Source organism: Rousettus aegyptiacus, unplaced genomic scaffold (assembly GCF_014176215.1).
Source record: "Rousettus aegyptiacus isolate mRouAeg1 unplaced genomic scaffold, mRouAeg1.p scaffold_m13_p_11, whole genome shotgun sequence".
NCBI lineage: Eukaryota > Metazoa > Chordata > Mammalia > Chiroptera > Pteropodidae > Rousettus > Rousettus aegyptiacus.
In genome coordinates, this window is record NW_023416286.1 from 34124637 (window position 1) to 34136172 (window position 11536).

Here is an 11536-nt window from a genome sequence, read left to right on the forward strand (position 1 = left end):
CAAATAGCCAAAGCAATCCTGAGAAAAAAGAACAAGGCCGGAGGTATCACTCTGCCTGATTCCAACTTAAAAATAAAGTGGCAATAATCAAAAGAGCATGGTATTGGTAGAAAAACAGACACACAGACAAATGGAACAGAACTGAGAAATGAACTCCTGTATACATGGCCAAATACTTTTTGACAAAGGAGCCAAAATCATACAATGGAGAAAAGAAAGCCTCTTCAAATAAATGGTGTTGGGAAAACTGGAAAGCCACACGCAAAAGAATGAAACTAAACTGCTATCTGTCACCATACACCAAAATTAACTCAAAATGGGTCAAAGACCTAAATATAAGACCAAAACAATAAACCACATAGAAGAAAACATAGGTACTAAACTCATGGACCTTAAATTTAGAGAGGATTTTATGAATTTGATCTCCAAGTCAAGGTAAGCAAAAGCAAAAATAAATGAACGGGGCTGTATCAAACTAAGAAGTTTCTGCATGGCAAAAGAAACCATCAGCAAAAGAGAGGCAATCAAATGAATAGGAAAAGATATTTGCAAACACCACCTCCAATAAGGGGCTAATATCTAAAGTATACAAAGAACTCATACAATTCAACAATTAAAAAACAAACAAACCAATTTAAAAAAAGGCAGAGGGCATAACCAGACACTTCTCCCAAGAAGACATACAAATGGCCAACAAACATATGAAAAGATGCTCAACTTCTATGCTCAACTAGCTATTAGGAAATGCAAATCAAAACCACAATAAGATACCACCTCAGAATGGCTATCATCAACAGGACAAGGAAAAACAAGTATTGGGAGAGGCTGTGGGAGAAAAGGAATCCTCGTACCCTGCTGGTGGAATATAAATTGGTACAACCACTATGGAAACAGTATGGAAGTTCCTCAAAAAACTAAGAATAGAATTACCATATGGCCCAGCAATTTCTCTTCTGGGTATCTAGCCAAAATATTTAAAAACATTTATCTGTAAAAATATATGCGCCCCAATGTTCATTGCAGCATTACTCACAGTGGCCAAGACATGGAAACAACTGAAATATTGGAAACCATCAATAAGATGATTGGATAAATAAGAGGTGGTACATATATACAATAGAATACTATTCAGCCATAAGAAGAGATGAAATACTGGCATTTATGACAACATGGATGGATCTTGAGATTATCATGCTAAGTGAAATAAGTCAGAAAAAGCTGAGAATCAAATGATTCACTCATATGTGTGATATAAAACCAAGAGCAATAAACGACCAAGACCAATTAACAGAGATTCATGGGCACAGACAACAGTTTGGTGGTTACCAGAGGGAAAAGGGGGTGGAGGAGGTAGATAAGGGTAAAGGAGGTCAAATATAAGAAAACTTGACTTTGGATAGTGAACACACAATGTAATATACAGGTAACGTATTATTGAATTGTACACTTGAAACCTATATAATTTTATTAATCAATGTCACTCCAATAAATTTAATTAAAAGTAAAAAATAAAAATTAATTGATTAATTAAATTAATTTTCAAGGTCAAAATTTTTTAAAGTAGATAAAAATATATGAACATATAAATAAAATATCTTAATGTGTAAAGACCAATTATAAATCAGTGACTTGAAAAAAATCTGTAGTTAAATTAAAAGGCATAGTGTAAACAGTTACGCTTTTATATTTTAAAATGTGTGTGTATATATGTAACACACACATATATATATACAGACACAAAGACACATACACATTAAAAACTAAAAGAATACAGACGATAAGGTAAAGAGTTGGCTATTTAATAGTTGAAAATTTATTATTTCTTTGACTTATTTATATTTTCTAAAATTTTAATAATCACTTCTCCATTCATTCATTCAATAAATATTTATTAAGCAGCAACTACATGCCAATCAGGCACTAAAGATAAAGCACTGTGAAAAACATAAGAATCCTGCCCTTCCATAGTTTTTATTCTTATGGGAAGGAGTCAGGAAATCAGAAAAACAAACAAGTAAATGATGTATGTTAGAAAAGAATTTGTGGTATGGAGAAAATAATGCAGGGAAAGAGGATAAGGAGTTTTGGAGATAGAGCTGACATTCCAATTTTTTAAAAAACTATCAAGAGGCCTCACTGGGTTGATATGAAGCAGAGATTTGAAGGAGATGAGAGGCAAAATATAAAAGTATCTGGCCAGAAAGTGCATTAAGTACAGGGAGCAGCAAAAGCAAAGACTGAGACGGAAGCTTCCCGGGCAAGTTTGAGAAACCGTAAGAAAAATCAATAAAAGTATATAAAATACATATTCAAAAGTCAGAGATTTGTCGAGATGCAGATTAAAGGTGGTTACATTGAACTCATCTTTACATTCTTCAGAATTTTGTAAATTTTCTTAATAGAACTCTGTTGCCTGTATTAATAAAAAAATAAAAAACAAAACCCTAAAAACATGTTGAAAATTAGTGTTTAAAATTTGAATGCACTATATGTGAGCTTGCAAAAAAATATATAATTATATAATTAATATATGCTTATTAGAAAACTTTGAAAACTGCAAAAAAATTGGATTTTTTTTTTTTTTAAATTAGCCATTAGCCCACTAAGGATATCTTCCTCTGTCTCATGTCCCTAATCCTAAATGGCCACTCTTCTCACCATGATATGCAGTTACCAAGGATAAATAAAATGTTAAAGATCTCTAAATCAGTGCATTTCAAAGTGTGGCTCTCAGGTTTCTTGCATCGGAATTAACTAAGAAACTGGCTAAAAATGCAGATTCCGGGATCACGCCCTAACATTAGTGGATCGGAATCTTGGGATCTGAAAACTTGCTTTTTAAAATCATTTTCAGGTGATTAATATGCTCAGTAAAGCTTCAGAACTACTTCCTTAGTTCAATAATAGTAGCAGAAAAACTGCCTCTAGTATCTTCTACTAACCAAGATTAATCTCTTAAATGTCTATCATTTCTAAGTGTACCTTAAATGTGCCTGGCAGTGGGTTTTATCTAAGCATTTTCAACATATGTTAAATCATGATGTTCTTAAAAGCTTAGGTGATAAAATAGGTCATGACAAATACAGTATTAAGCTCGTTAAAATCCCGGATTATGGAGCAAATAGAAAAGAATAAGGTCATTACGGTAGTTCTAGTTTGGACTCATAAAATGACCACCTGAACCAGTATCATACCTGATCAGCAAAATGCAGGCGTTACATGTAAGACCAAGACACAGATTCAAAGATGTGGCACAGTGAATGCACTTATTTCATTATCTACCTGAATATTTATTTTTATACTTTCTTACATTTTAACTAACAAAATGAAAGTTATATAGATTCAAATTATAGAATTAGATTTTCCTAGGTGCTTGGAGAATTACAGAACCTCTTGAGCTGTAATACGGAAATGATTTTTAATTTGATCAAAGAAGTAATCCACTTTCCTTGAATAATGGGATCATTCATTCATATACATCCAGTATGACTGTTCTAAGAGCCAGAAAATATAGAGTAGTGAAATTACATATTTTCACTTAGAAAATGAAGGCTTTCCTACAGCATATCAAACAGGATCTGTGTAATGAGAATTATTTTCTACTTTCTAATCTGAAAGTGAGTTCTTTTGCGTGTGTTATATGAAATCCTGCTTATTTTACATAATTGCAAATAAGCCTGTCTGGGATACTTGCATATGCTCACAAATTAACATGCCAACAATGTGGAAGAAAACAATGAACCTAAGCATAAGGAAAATTATTTAACAAACTCTACTGTGAGTTGTCCATGTCTGAGCATTCAGATCTATAAACCAGGTATTGAATGTGGTAACATCCTCACCAAAGCATGGAAAATTATTTCTTATATCTTTTGATAGAGATTTTCCTAAATATGACAATTATATGTCATCTCTATAATAGCAAAAAACACTGATAAATTATCTCCTATACACCCTTACTGTAGATTTACTGTTTGTTTCTATGATATATACATATATTATATTTCTTAAATTACAATGTAGAATTCCAGAGTTTTAGGAGATAGTCAACTGAGTCACACTTTGTAGTATAGTAATAAAAAGCAAGATTTTATCCTTATATTTTAAAATATTATCTCACTCAAGTAGCTGATAATGTGGAATCAGTAGGACAAGTGCCACTTGTGATTCCAACTACAAGTTGCCTTTTTTTACGAAATCTAGTCTATTTCAAATGTTTGAATTTATCTTCGGTTATATTTGTCTAGTCAATGAAATCAAGTGAAAACAACCTAAACCTTGTCTCCTAATGTGACAGTCCTGTTGCACCATGAGAACTTTTGAAATCTTTCCAATTATGCTAGTTTTTCCCTTTGATATACAAAGGTATAGGACAAAACTGGTCATTTTAGGGTATTTCCCTAACAAGTTTTATAACCAAAGTTACAAGTCCTTTTTGAACATGTTAAGTAACCTCAAGTAAGAAAAAAGGTTTCCTTCAGGTTTTGTTTCTCTACAGAGTAAATTCTTTAGAGAATTTCTACAATTCTCTTCAGGTATCCCTAATTTTTTGTACACAAATCTCCAAGGAAAAGTCTAATTCATCTACAGTGAGAAAATAATCTCCATGTGATTACCATAGAACACAGCATGGTTTTGGATACTGAAAAATGCCAACCAACTCTTAGTTTAATATATGTTTCTGATACAAAAGAAAAGAAGGAGAAGTCAGAGTAAAAGGAGTAAAAGGAATCTCTCCCAATCTCCTAATGATTTCTGTGGATTAAAATACTCTCAATGAAATCTCTGTTCTGAAGATATGCTGGAAGCTACATAACTTCACTTTAATATTTTAATCTGCTAAATGGAATAGATATACAAATATAAAATGAGATCATTCTACAATTGCAGAAAGTAGAAGTAATGCGTGTGTGTGTGTGTGTGTGTGTGTGTGTGTGTGTGTGTAATTACCATGAATGGCTGGGTGAAGTGGTTATTTAGTCATCTGATAAACGGTTATCTTCCTTGCATGTAGCAGATGTCAAATAAATTCTGAAATATAGGAAAGAAATGTGAATCTCTCAAAATTGTTTTAATTTCCTTATAGCCTTACAGTTACATAATGTACAGTTACGTAATGTAATAAAATTAGTTAGCCTGGAGAATTTGCACAAATTTTATCGAACGTGACAACCTATTCATGTTGGACTTCTAGTTTCTATTAGGGCAAAATAAACAAACAAACAATGAAAATAAAACTACTATTCTTTTCTAATTTAAAAATTGCCACTGGCTTATTTATGTCTTGACCAAAGGCTACAGGTAGAGTCTAAAGAAAACAACAAAAACTCTCTACCCTTCACTGAGAGTACAAGAATTTAAAAACATTTTTTTTCTAAGCTAAATTAATTTGTGGCTAATATATGGAGTTATTACGTGACTAATGGGTAACAAAAATTTTTAGTATACCAGTATTTAATTCTTAAAAATAAAAAAAGAATTTTAAAACTTTTGAGTAAATATAATTATTTTCAGAGATAACCTACAGTTTAAGTATTTCTATTGATATCAACACAAGAAAATCAGATCAATATAAATAATAAAATACAACTGCCCATTTTATATAGTAAGCTTGTGGAGCTCACTTAAGAAATACATGATTTTGTTTTCTATGCAGGCCCTTTGAAACAGGCCCTTGGTTTAAAAAACTTCCCAGGAACCCTTAATGCAAGGACCTAAAACTAGCATTGTAACATTAATCTCTAAATAATGCACTGAAAGGATGTTTCCTAAAATTGTGTTGAATTAACTGACAATTTTTTTCATATTCACTAATCACTAAATTTATTTTAGACCACAGAACAAGAAAGATAGACAACTTGTCTCAGAGCTCTGCCTTCACACAGGTTAGATATAACTATGCCCATTTTCTTGCACACTTAGACCAATGTGGCAGAATCTCAAAAGGACATAAGTGAGTGCATTTTCCATTAGAACTATAATCTTCACAAGCCCAGCCTAGCAGTGCAGTGATAAGACAACACCCAAGGCCATTCTGTGGTCCATAATAATCACACGGAGATTATTCTCTCACTGTTGATGAGACTTTTCCTTAGTGATCTGTGAGCAAGAAATTAGATTGGGACACCTGAAGAGAACTGTAGAAATTCCCCAAAAGAATTTATTCTGTAGAGAAGCAAAACCTAAAGCAAACTTTTTCCTCACTTGAGATTACTTAAATGTTCAAGGACTTACACTTTTGGATATAAAAATTGGTAGAGAAATGAGTTTCTCAGAAGAGTATTCCTGCAATATTCAGACAATGAAAGATTCAGAAATGTAGTGTTTCTCTTCAAACCCTTGTTAAAGACTACCATAAATATGTATACTGAAATTACAAACACAAATATGACGTATTTTTGATACATGATCAAAGTTATCACTAAATTTTATTCAAATCAATTGTTTTTAATTATAGTAAAAAAAGCTTACATTTTTGCTACTTTTAGCATTTGCATACAAAAAAAAGTCTTTTTTAAAAAAACAAGAAAGTCTGTATCTTTTATGATTTACTTAACATATACTATGCCTCTCACCATATTTTTTCCTGGAACGTTTCCTTTTTATTCATAGCTTTCTTAGTACGACCTGAATATTAAGACCATCTCAAAAGGGTACATAATCAATATAGAAGTGCCTTGAGGGCACAGTGATGAGAATCACAATCTAGACCCCAGATATACATACATTTTACCTTTAAAAAATAAATAAATAAACCATGTCGCTCGTAATAATCATAGTTTACGTTCCAGCGGTAGCTGACATTCATAAATGTTGGCGGCTTGCTGCGCCTTGTTATAACTAGGTGTGTGACTATGATGATACTCAGGCAACTAGGGAAAGCCCTGGAGGATGCACGAAGCCCCAATCTGCGTTCTTCGCAGGGCGGTCAGAGGCCGGTTCGCACGATGCCACACCACTTCAAAGGTTTGTCTCTCCCAGCCTGCTCCTGCCCAGGTCTCTCACCCCACTGCCCTCCAGCTCCTTACCTGGAGGAGGCAAGCGCAGCCGCGGACAGGAGAAGGTGCTGAAGTGGGCGCAGCAGCAGCGCGAGCTCTGCTGGCGCGCCGCTCCGCCCTCCGCTCCTGCACGCCGCCGGCTCCCGGGAGGGGCTGCTGGGCCGCGGGTTCTGAGCGGCAGGGAGGCCGGCTCCCCCAGGCAACCGCGGCGCCCGCTCTCCTGGTCCCGCCCCGAGGTACACGTGACGGACACGTAGGTCGCTGATTGGAGAGTCGGGGAGAGGCGGAAGCGGCTCGTTACCCAAGGAGACTGAGAGCCAGGAGGGTGGTTACCCGGCAACGGGTAGTCTGAAGGGAAGACGTGGTTCCCAGGCTGTGAGTGAGGCTTCAGCGGAGTTTACAGTGAGGCTGAAAGTGGAGGCAAACAGTAAACCATCAGCGTTCTCACCAGCTAATACGTTCCACATACCGAGTATGCACTTTCTAGGAAAATGAGTTAAATATACAATAAATAAATCATCCATCTCCTTGAGGGACCTGGAGGAAGGAGATGAGCCTCTTTCAGGAGCTAGGCTGCACTACTAGTCTTAAACTATCATCTGGAATGTGAGTGAATGCAGAATGCTAAGTCTCCTGCACTTCACTATGGTTTTATTTGACTCAAGCCGGTCTGTGGAAAACCCTTTTGGGTGCGACTATTTATATTAGTGGAGTCGTATGTAGTTAATATACAGGGACTTCAGAGTGTTCAAAACTGACTTTTCCCTTGTGGAATCTGATTAAATGGAAATGCTTGGTACTGTCATTTCTATTTTCTTCATATCTCTGAAATATCTTCACTACTTATGGCCTTTATCAAACGCACGGGAAAAAATAATCCTTCGTATACTTGGAATAAATCGTACTTAATAACATTTATTGAACTTTAATTATATGCCAGACTGTGAACAGTCGATGAGTGGTCTACCCCAACCAGGGAAATTCCTTGGACTTAATTTCTATCCTCCTACGCCATTGGCTTTTCTTTTCTTCCTAAGTATTCTCTGCAGGCTGTTTCCTACCACGGTGTTTATTCTATTTTGCAAATTAAAATTGACTTAAATATTGCCTTTCCGCATAGACAATAAACTTGTTAAAAAGCTAGAACCAGTTCTTACAATTGTTCCCTACATCTAAAAAAGTACCTGATGAATAGCAGACCTCCAACACATGTTGGATGGGTGGATGGATAGTTGGATGGATAAAATAACAAATTAGCACATAATCTACCAGAGAAAGTATAGAAGGCAATAACTAAATATAATTCAATGTGTTAAGTTCTCAGAACTTATAGAAAAGTTCTGTGAAATGATCTTACATGAAGGAGAAAGTTTTTTTCCAGTGTATTCAGAGAAACTTTCAATAAGAATGCTATTTGAACAGGAACTTAATAAATGCATAGATTTCACCTGATGGAAAAGAGGACAGGACATATTAGGCAGCAGGAACAGCATAACCAAAAGCACAAAATAGGGGAAATGCATGGCTGATTTAACTAATTTTGACTTGTTCATTTTCTCTGGAGGAGGCAAGAGTGGGTATCTAAAAATATGAGAGGAGGTAAAAATTGGCCAAAGATTAAAATGGAAAAATAAGAATCCAGATGGAGGAAGACATTGGATTCCCTATTAAGATTTCACTTTACCCTCTAAAACAAGGATGTTTTCTTGAGGAAAGATACCTTGGAAATGTTGGAGGTACATAAGGGTGCAAAGACGTGAAAAGCATGATCAATTAGGAGAAGAATGCACTAGTTCATGGAAAAGATGCCAATGGCCTGCATTTAAACAATGAAAACAAGAATGATGAAGAGGGAAGATCACAAGAAACATTTCTGGGAAAATAGACTTTTCTTTTATGATTGATATTTGCTAGGTACAGTGCTAAACAGTTGATAATACACATAAAGAAAACAAGTGCTCAAAGACAAAATGTCTAGTTTGGTCCATCAGTTGGATAGAAAAGTATTTTATGTCTAATTGGCTCATAATGGTCAAACTCTCCAGTTAAGAATCATATAACCAAATGAAACATTAGAAGCCATCTGTTTATGCATTCTCAATTTTAAAATGAAGGTATTGACACTTGCAAAGTTAGTTATAAATTCATCACGATCATGCAGCCATATTAGCAGAATTGGTATCATGATCCCAGACTCCCAATTCAGTACTCTTCTCCTTTTGTTGTTCATTAGTTTTAAAAGCGAGATTTAAGCAATCACAGATATAGTTAGATCTAGAACCCAGAGAAACAATAGAACCTAATTTCTGAGGAAAAAATCTCTGCTCTAATTTTCATTCTTTTATGAAAGTATTACTGTGGTGCTCTCATTTCACAAGGAAAAAAAACTGTCAGTAGCTCAGGCTGAGAGTTTCAAGGAAATCATTAGAGTTCTTCACATTTAGAGTGCACAGAGTCTTCATGATTAAATTTAAAAGCAGAGTGATTAGGGGAATCAAATGACTAGTCAATTCGTATTCAAGGCTAGGCATGTCCTATGAGAGTAGTGGCTTTGAAAAGGTGTTGAATGCTACTTAATGTGCCCCTTTCAGTGGATATTCGAAAAAAAAAAACAAAAAACTAACTAACCAGGAAGAACATTTTAAACTTAAATTTTAGGAAAATTTAGCCAAAAGGGCTTTAGATGCACCTAAATGGAAAGCCCTCTCACACTATTTTTAAAGTAAAAATAGTAAGAGAACAGAAACAATTGTGCCAAAAAACTAATCAAACTGATGTGCACTAAATATATAGAGAACTAAATACTTAAAAACGTACTGTATATAAATATACTTTTAAAACTTGAAATGATTTTTTAAAAATACAATCTATTTCTACAATATTAGCTATTAAAGTGTATATATATTACATATATTGAAAAATAAACATTTCAATTATTATAAAATATATTGCCTAACATTACTCTTTGAACTGCTTAGGTACTGAAAGAGCTTAACTAACAGATAAACCTATATTTTAAATTTTCGTTATTCCTGTTGTTATTTTAAAATTTTTATACATATTGATATGTCTAGTTATAGTTTATTCATTTGGATTGATATGGATCTTACTCTACAAATAAATCACAATTTACTTATGTACCTATTGATGAGCATTTAAGTTGTGTAAACTTTTCCGTATTGCAAAATGCAGAGAATCTCCTTGTACGTACACTTATCTATGAGTTTCTCAGACCACAAAGTGGGATTTTTTGAGTCATGATACATGAGCATCTTTAAGTATAATATTTCCAAATGCCTCTCCATTTATACCCTAGCTAGCAATATATAAATGTTTTTCCTGCCCCACATCCTCACTAACATCATATTTTCATAGTTTTTTCTAATCTATGAGTAAAATGGCATCATCTTATGATTTAAAAATGTATGTTCTGAATTCATTGAAATATAACTATTTTTATGTTTATAAATTGACCGATATTTCCTTTGATTATTTATCTTTGTTTCACCTTGCCTTATTGATTTGTGGTTCTTTACTCACGGTGTTCATCTTTGTTAGATATCTGCATTGCAAATATCTCTCCAAATTTTCAGTTGTGAAAAATTCTCAGCATTATTCATTTGAATATTTATTCTATCTTTCTCTTTCAAAATTTCAAGTGGACCTATAGTAGAGTCATTAAATTCACCTCTCATGCCTTTATCACTTTCTTTTCATATTTTTAATCTCTCTGTCTCTCTGTACTGAATTCTATATGAATCACTTAGTACTAGATTTTAATTTATTAATTCTTTCTTCAAGTCATTTCAAAGTAGTGAATCTGGTTCTTGCCGAGACTCAAAGGGCACTCTGGGGGGCCATTTCTCAGATGGAGCCAACTCTCATCTGCTTTTCCCTGCTTCAGACTCGAAACCTTTGGCTTATGATTTCATTCCCAGCTCATCATATTTCATCCTCAAATGTGCTTATCAAATTTCCAAGTGAGGCTAACCACTATAATATTCAAATTCCCAAAATTATGGGTCCCTAAACCCTCTGAAACTTTGACTTATTTGAGGGAGAGCTTTTTTTGTCTATTCACACAAAATTTTCATATGCATTCGGACAGTTCATCTTCTAAAACCGTATCAAGGATCAACTGATCCTAGGTTACAAATCCCTATTCTATTGGTTCCATGTCTCTCTACACGTTTCTCTTCGTACCACTAGAAATGCCATTCCTTTGACAATATATCCCCTGTCACAAATTGAGTTTCAGAATAACACACCCTTTTTACATTCTCTTCTACTCACCTTAGTTCCTTAATATCTCTTCTCAGTTCAATTTATTTTACACATAGTAATAAAGAACATGGTGTTATCACTCAGTAGGCTGCTGAAACCAGATGGTACTGACCTGAAAGAAATGACTGTTATATTTTTCAGGATTTTTGCAACCCATTATCAAACACAACTATTATGAAATTATATAAGCTTATAACTAAATGTAATCAAAAACAAAGTAATAAATGCTCAGAACTCATTTTCTATTATTTCTG

The 11536-nt window shown here is 34.2% G+C and overlaps 1 protein-coding gene across 5 annotated transcripts in view; it reads right to left on the reverse strand.

Moving 5' to 3' along the window:
* Nucleotides 1-7149, reverse strand: part of WDR17 (WD repeat domain 17) — an 88155-nt gene extending 81006 nt beyond the window's left edge. For all 5 annotated transcript variants that reach the window (XM_036228696.1, XM_036228695.1, XM_036228697.1 and 2 more), the window contains exon 1: nucleotides 7029-7149. The gene's annotated coding sequence lies outside the window, so the exon portion shown is untranslated. The remainder of the gene's footprint in view (nucleotides 1-7028) is intronic.
* Nucleotides 7150-11536: the final 4387 nt, after the last annotated feature.